The sequence below is a fragment of the Ornithodoros turicata genome, chromosome 10 (assembly GCF_037126465.1).
Source record: "Ornithodoros turicata isolate Travis chromosome 10, ASM3712646v1, whole genome shotgun sequence".
NCBI classification, from domain to species: Eukaryota; Metazoa; Arthropoda; class Arachnida; order Ixodida; family Argasidae; genus Ornithodoros; species Ornithodoros turicata.
Window position 1 is genome coordinate 23,486,932 of NC_088210.1, and position 6,367 is coordinate 23,493,298.

Here is a 6,367-nt window from a genome sequence, read left to right on the forward strand (position 1 = left end):
TTTCTTCGCTATAGCACTTCATATTGCAGACTAATTTTGGTAAGTTTTGTAAGTTGGCTGATCTTCCCGCTTTTTAAAAATCTGTTTAGAGTCGTATGCATGTCTTATTTGTCCTAATCTTGCGATACCTAGCTCTTTCTCTCTTTTTGCTCTGGACACCAAAACTAGACAAACTACTATCCAGACACAGTCAGTCGTAGCCATGTGTTCTGCAGAACTTCACCGGCTCCATTCTGATATCCACATACTGTCTAGATCATGCGTAACTTGTTCGAAATAGCAAGAAGCTCTGAGAATCCTCAGGCAAGCAACTAACTCAGCTGACATGACTACACTCTCAAACACTCTCCATCATCGAGATATTCGACAAGTCGACAGCAAAGACCCAGGAGCAGCGATAGGAGAGACATGTACAGAGGAGGACGTGCAACCCTCACCGGGCATCCGCACGAGCAACTCTATCGGGCGAGATATCGGCGGAGGAGAGCGAAGAGGAAAGCACACTACAAGAAGATGTCGCGGAACAAATGCCAACAGTATCCGAACAACGCTGAAAGAAACGTAGGAAGATTTGGTAGAAAATGTGAAACAGGACGCTGAAAGTGGGGTTGCTATAGCACACGAGGCGGCGAAGACGGAATATCTGTTGCGGCCGGACAGAGAATACGCGCGACGTATTACGTGCACTAACCATCCCTGGCGGTGCCCCTTTCGCATTCGCATCTCCACCGACGTTTCGCCCGCTGAACTCGCCGGTGCTGATATCACGTTACAAATGCTCTAGCTGTGTTCCACGTTTCGAAGACGTGCATCATTGATATGAACGTCCATAAAGGGCTGTCACAGTTGCATCTGCTTTCATTATCCGACAGTTCAAGAGCGTAGCGGTGACAGGTAGGTGTCTTACCAGTACAATGATTTAGTCGGCAGTTCTTGAATGCACGCAACAAACAACAGCCTGTTCATCTTCAGCGCACATGAAGTTGAGTACAATGATCACATTTTTTGCCAAACGCCCCGATGATTCGTATTACGGCAGGAACGGAAGGCGATGAAAAAAAAAAAGCAGGCATTTAACTGTTAGCTACCGGATGACGCAAGATATGAAAGGAGGCCAACTGGGTAAGACAGGTCGCGCGTTATCGAGCAACGGCAGCAGGCGCTCCCTTTTCTAGAGGGCGATGGGTTTGATAGGATACGTATCGACTCGGACGCGGTGGATGCTTATAGGGGCCATCTTCGAAGGGTTCCGGTCTGAAAGGCACATTCCAGATGGAAAGAAACGTTTAATAATAACAACAATAATAATAATTGAGTATTTACGTCGCAAGACAACTGAGATCATGAGCGACGCCACAGCGGTCGGTCTGTGGATTGCTTTTGCCCACCTGAGGGTTCTTTAACGTGCGATGAAAGCTCACCAGACGGCACCCTGTATTTAACGTCCCTCGCGGAAGACGGCGTGTCTAAGCAACTTGTACCCTCTCACCAAGTTGCTGGCGACCTCGGCCGGGTTCGAACCCGCGATCTCGAGATCAGAAGGCGCTACCAGAAACGTTTACCGGACTCATAGGACGGACATACATACTTCCCACGGTATTAAAGAGCGCATATGCACTTGACAGCATTAGAGAGTTTCAGTACATCGTACGCTAGCGCCTTTGCGTACGGAAGGGATAGAGCTGGTGGTTCCCGCGATCTTGGGATCAGCAGGCGGGCACGCTACCGACTGAGCCACCGAGGCCGGCGAAGGAGGAAGAAGCTACAATAGATGTTGATGTTGATGGTGGCGAAAAAAATAATAGGGAGAAGCTACAACAGAAATGATTGCGATTCGGATGGAAAGATGACCTTATGTTACCGCATTTCACCGCTTTGGTAGAATAGACCTGTCCCTGTGTTTAAACAAATGACGTCATAGTGTTCGACAGCGCCACCAATTTGGTAGAGTTGAACTACGCTCGAAGCTAGGGGCGAACAAGGTCGCGCCCGAAAGCCACGGTCTTGAGAGGATTACGATGGTCCCTGAAAGGGACGCTACCTTAGGTCCTATTTTTCTTTCAATAGCGAACAAGTTCCCATTCGTGGAACCCAGCCCTCCCCTTCCGATTTGTTTCGGTTTCGGTTTGTCTGCCAACGTGATGATGACGTTTCTCGGGTAGAGATATATTCCCAAGGATGTAGCCATTTATTATTGGTGGAGTCTACTTATTGGTGGAGTACTGGTGTATTGGTGGAGTGTTATTATTGCTGGAGTCTACTTGTAACCCAGAGCTGCGACCACATTAAATATTCGGGACTCGACACACCGCATATTCTAATTTGTTTCCTGTTTTCCCTTTCACAATCTCTCTCCTTCTTGATCTTGCAAGTGTTACCGAATTCTAGAAGTTTTTCAAGGCAATACACTATCCGAAGGATCTCATTGCCAGGGAGGAAAAGGTCTGCGGCAGACAATACGTTATCGGCGCTATCTCAACCACAGGAAAAAACCTTCGTTCAGATGAAGGGCGACGACAACAGGACAGCTGCCGCGTAGGTAATACTGCATAAACTAACGTGCACACGAGCTTTCGTGCTGCTAAGGCATCTACCTGCTGCAATAGAGTCCGAGCTATATAATGACGTTCGAGATTGCCGCAAAAATACGATTCACGTGCCGAGTTCTATGCGGAAACTATATTTTCGTGTTAAAAAAAAAAAAAAGACAGAAACGTGCCGTCATGCTCGCGAGGCAGGTAGCACGGCACAGGTACAACTTGCGTTGTTGTGTATTATATTGGACATTTCCAACTGAGTGCGTAGGCCAAATGTGCTGAGGTGGAGGAACATCCTGCACTTTGCCATGACCATCTGATACACGCATGTTGTTGCTTTGATCTGCAATGCGCTGCTCAGACAGCAACATGCGCTGATATAAATGACAAAAAAAAAATATATATATATATGTTTATAAGTGCTCAAACGTTGCCACGCCGGTACTGGACAGCTGTTTCGGTCTTCTTGGGCCTCATCAGCAGTACGCAGGCAGGTAACGTTCGAGAGGATGGCGTCAGAAGGTCACGTAACACGTGATTCCTCCCGTCAGGGTGAACTAACTCACCACTGAAAGCCCAGCGCAAAGCCAGTGAAGTATATATTTTTTGCTATTTTTTTTCCTAATATATATATAGATATATAGATATATATATATATTGGCACTCAGTGTCGAATGATTTTTTTTAAATTCCGTGTAGCGCCGCGAACAACTGTAACTATGAACGGCGTACAGACGTGGACGGGACAGCAGGAAGGAGTTGGGGGTTAGTACGCGTCCTGGGCTGACGCAGACAGCACAGACGGTGCGGGAATTCGAACCCGTGTCATCACCCAGCCTCGGTGTGAAAAGCCACCATCCTAACCAGCCACGGGAGATGGTTCCCAAGCAGCACAACATGTTGACCCAATATTGGTCCAAGGTTGGACCAATATTGAGCCGGTATTGCCCATATTGGTCCAATATTGGGACAACATGTTAGGCCGGTATTGCCAACATTGGTCCAATATTGGGACATGTTGGGCCGGTATTGCCAATATTGGTCCAATATTGGGCCGACATGTTGTGCTGCTTGGATTAGTGCTAGTTGAAAAAGAACAAGAGTGAAATGGCGATTCTAAACTGCTCTCGACTGTCTCGTAGTAAGTTGGCAAAAGAGAGAGAGAGAGAGAGTGGTACAGCAAAGATTAAGGGGGCACTAAAGTGGAAAAATTCTCCCTTAAATGGTGATAATAATAATAATAATTCCGGGCTTTACGTCGCGAGACAACCGCGATCATCCCCTAAATGGATCCCGTTCTCTTTGAGTTATTCCCAACGTAACGGCATGTTATCGCGAGGAGGAATTTTAGCGCGCCTTTAAAGGGAACGGCGCCAATGTGACAGCGAAACAAAGCAGAAGACAGCGGACATGTGGCAGAACAAACATGTTTGCGCCCTCACTAATCCCGTAACAAAGTGAGGAAAAGGCGAAACTGAGTTCAAGGTAACGACGAAACCTTTCTCGGTTATCTCGCGGACAAAATGCGCCGAAGGACGGAGAAACCAAGGGAATAACCCTCTCGCATTATAGACGTCAGATTAGCATATCAAATGTTGACGCTAGGCGTCACATGCCGCTGGAACGGCGTGCTTTGAAACTTGCACTCGCGGAAAGGAAATGTTTCGCGCAGAAGCACAAAAAAAAAAAAAAAAATCAAGTGCGAGCACCCAAGCGGCAAGAAGCAATGTGGCGCTCACAAAGCAGCTAGGAACTAAATTAGGGTTTTTATGATTTTTCAACTTCGGGAGGGAAAAATCGGGTGCTATTTGCACACGAGAATTCGGGGACAAATCGGGCGCTATATGAGCTCTGATATGACACCGAGAAAGTTTCGGGTGAAACGATAGGCACGTGAAACAAGCCACTGCTTTGACACTGGGACGAGAACCAATAATCTTTATATTGTCGCTGGAATAGTGAATGACCGTGGTATTCAAACACTTCCCCGAGCTCCACGAAAGCTCGTCTTTGACTCCTGCAGGAGGGGATCATGAACGGAGGACAAATAGATTGTCACAAATAGCTCTCTTTGCTGATATTATGATGCTCTTTTCCCATGGTTTCTTGAGGACGACAAGTTGAAGGACCGCAAGGATTTCGGGTAGATATCGGGTTTTACCCGAATTATTGAAAATTTGTTCATGGGGGGGGGGGGGGGACTATCGTGAAAAATCGGGTTTAACCTGAAAACGAAGAACCCCAGGAACTCTGAAACTACAAAGGAATATACGATAGGCATTTTGCTCTAAATATATCACGATATCGAATACGGTTTTAACGATATCTATGTATCGTTTATGTATCTTTTTATCTACGTATCGTTTTATCTACGTATCTTTTTATGTGCGGTTCCGATGTGTCTCGTTTATGTGGAGAGCAATGCGTTGGGGAAGGGAATTGTAGGATATTTCCACACTAGGAGGATAACGGAGAAGTTTCAATTAATGAAGAAGAAAATTAGACGGAAACCAAGACGGGTCGTTGAAGTTGGGGATTTTCCTGCATCCTCCTGTTTCCTGTTTTTTTTTTTTTTTTCATTTTTGCACATATATATTTCCCCAACCTAGGTTCACGTAACACTTTTGTGCCGTATACATTTACATCAATTGCGATGATGTTTAAAAGTGTACAGAACTGAGACCGCTAGAAAGCAAGGACTTTCACCGCAGCCGAAATGCACAACCTGCCTCCTGAGAAATCCAGGCGTGGTTCGCAACAACAAGCGTACAGGGTGTCTTTTTTTTTTTGTACAGATTTTTCATTCAAAAAACTATAGGGCTATAGACATCCTGTTTTCACTTCTATCATCTCTGGGCCAGCGGACTTTCTTGGCCATCTGTTGCTTAACCGTCGAATGACTAAGGACCTAAAACTCGTTGATTAACTTTTTAATTATAAAAGCTACGAAGTTGTCCCAATGAGAACATCATCACTCTGCTCAACATCTGCATCAACACATAATCGCAGTGCTCCTTCACCCTCTCACATTGGGGATGAAGGAAAGACGCGTCTCCGAAGGTGCGCAATGAACAAACTAAAGAAGAAAAAAAAAAGGTGTTCCTTCACGAATTGTTTGGGGACGATCTACCGAACGAATTTTGTTCTGAAAACGGCTACGATATCAGGTGACCGAAAGGAACAGATGTTCTCATTAAGACAACTTCGTACCTTGTATAATTAAAAATTTATTTAACGATTTTTAGGTAATTCGTCGTTCGACGGTTGAGCAACAGATGGCCAAGAACGTCCGCCGACCCAGAGATAATAGAAGTGAAAACAGGATGTCTATAGCCCTTATAGTTTTTTTAATGAAAAATCTGTATCGAAAAAAAAGAAAAAAAGACACCCTTTGTAACGATGATGACATGGGCAGTGTACAAACCTTTCCCGCGAACTTCAGCATTCAAGTGCCAGTCAAACGCGCGTAAAGTAGAGCACGAAGCGCCGAAGTTGAAGCTTGAAACAATTTCGTACTGCAATCTAATGCCACCTGACGTACCGCCCGTGCCAGTCCAATTCGTTGACACAGAGAGACTTTTTTTCCCCAGCCCAACAACGCGGACAATTATCTGTCACACAAATTGGTAGCCGCGATACACCCATGACGTAACAACCGTACTCAATGGGTGGTTTTCAAGTTGAGAAGTGGCGCTGCGCATGCTGGGTCTTCAAACTTCCGGTCCGAAATTGCGCTCAATTGGAGCAAAGCAAAACTTCTACCATCTGGCTTAAAAGACAACCAAGATGAGTTTTCCTGGGAATGCCCTGCACCCCAAAGAAGCAAGGTA

At 45.8% G+C, this 6,367-nt stretch overlaps 1 protein-coding gene across 1 annotated transcript in view; it reads right to left on the reverse strand.

Annotated features, from left to right (window-relative positions):
- The window catches only part of LOC135371108 (protein ABHD15-like), a 121,956-nt gene that overhangs the window by 73,664 nt on the left and 41,925 nt on the right, over window positions 1-6,367 (reverse strand). The window lies entirely within an intron of this gene.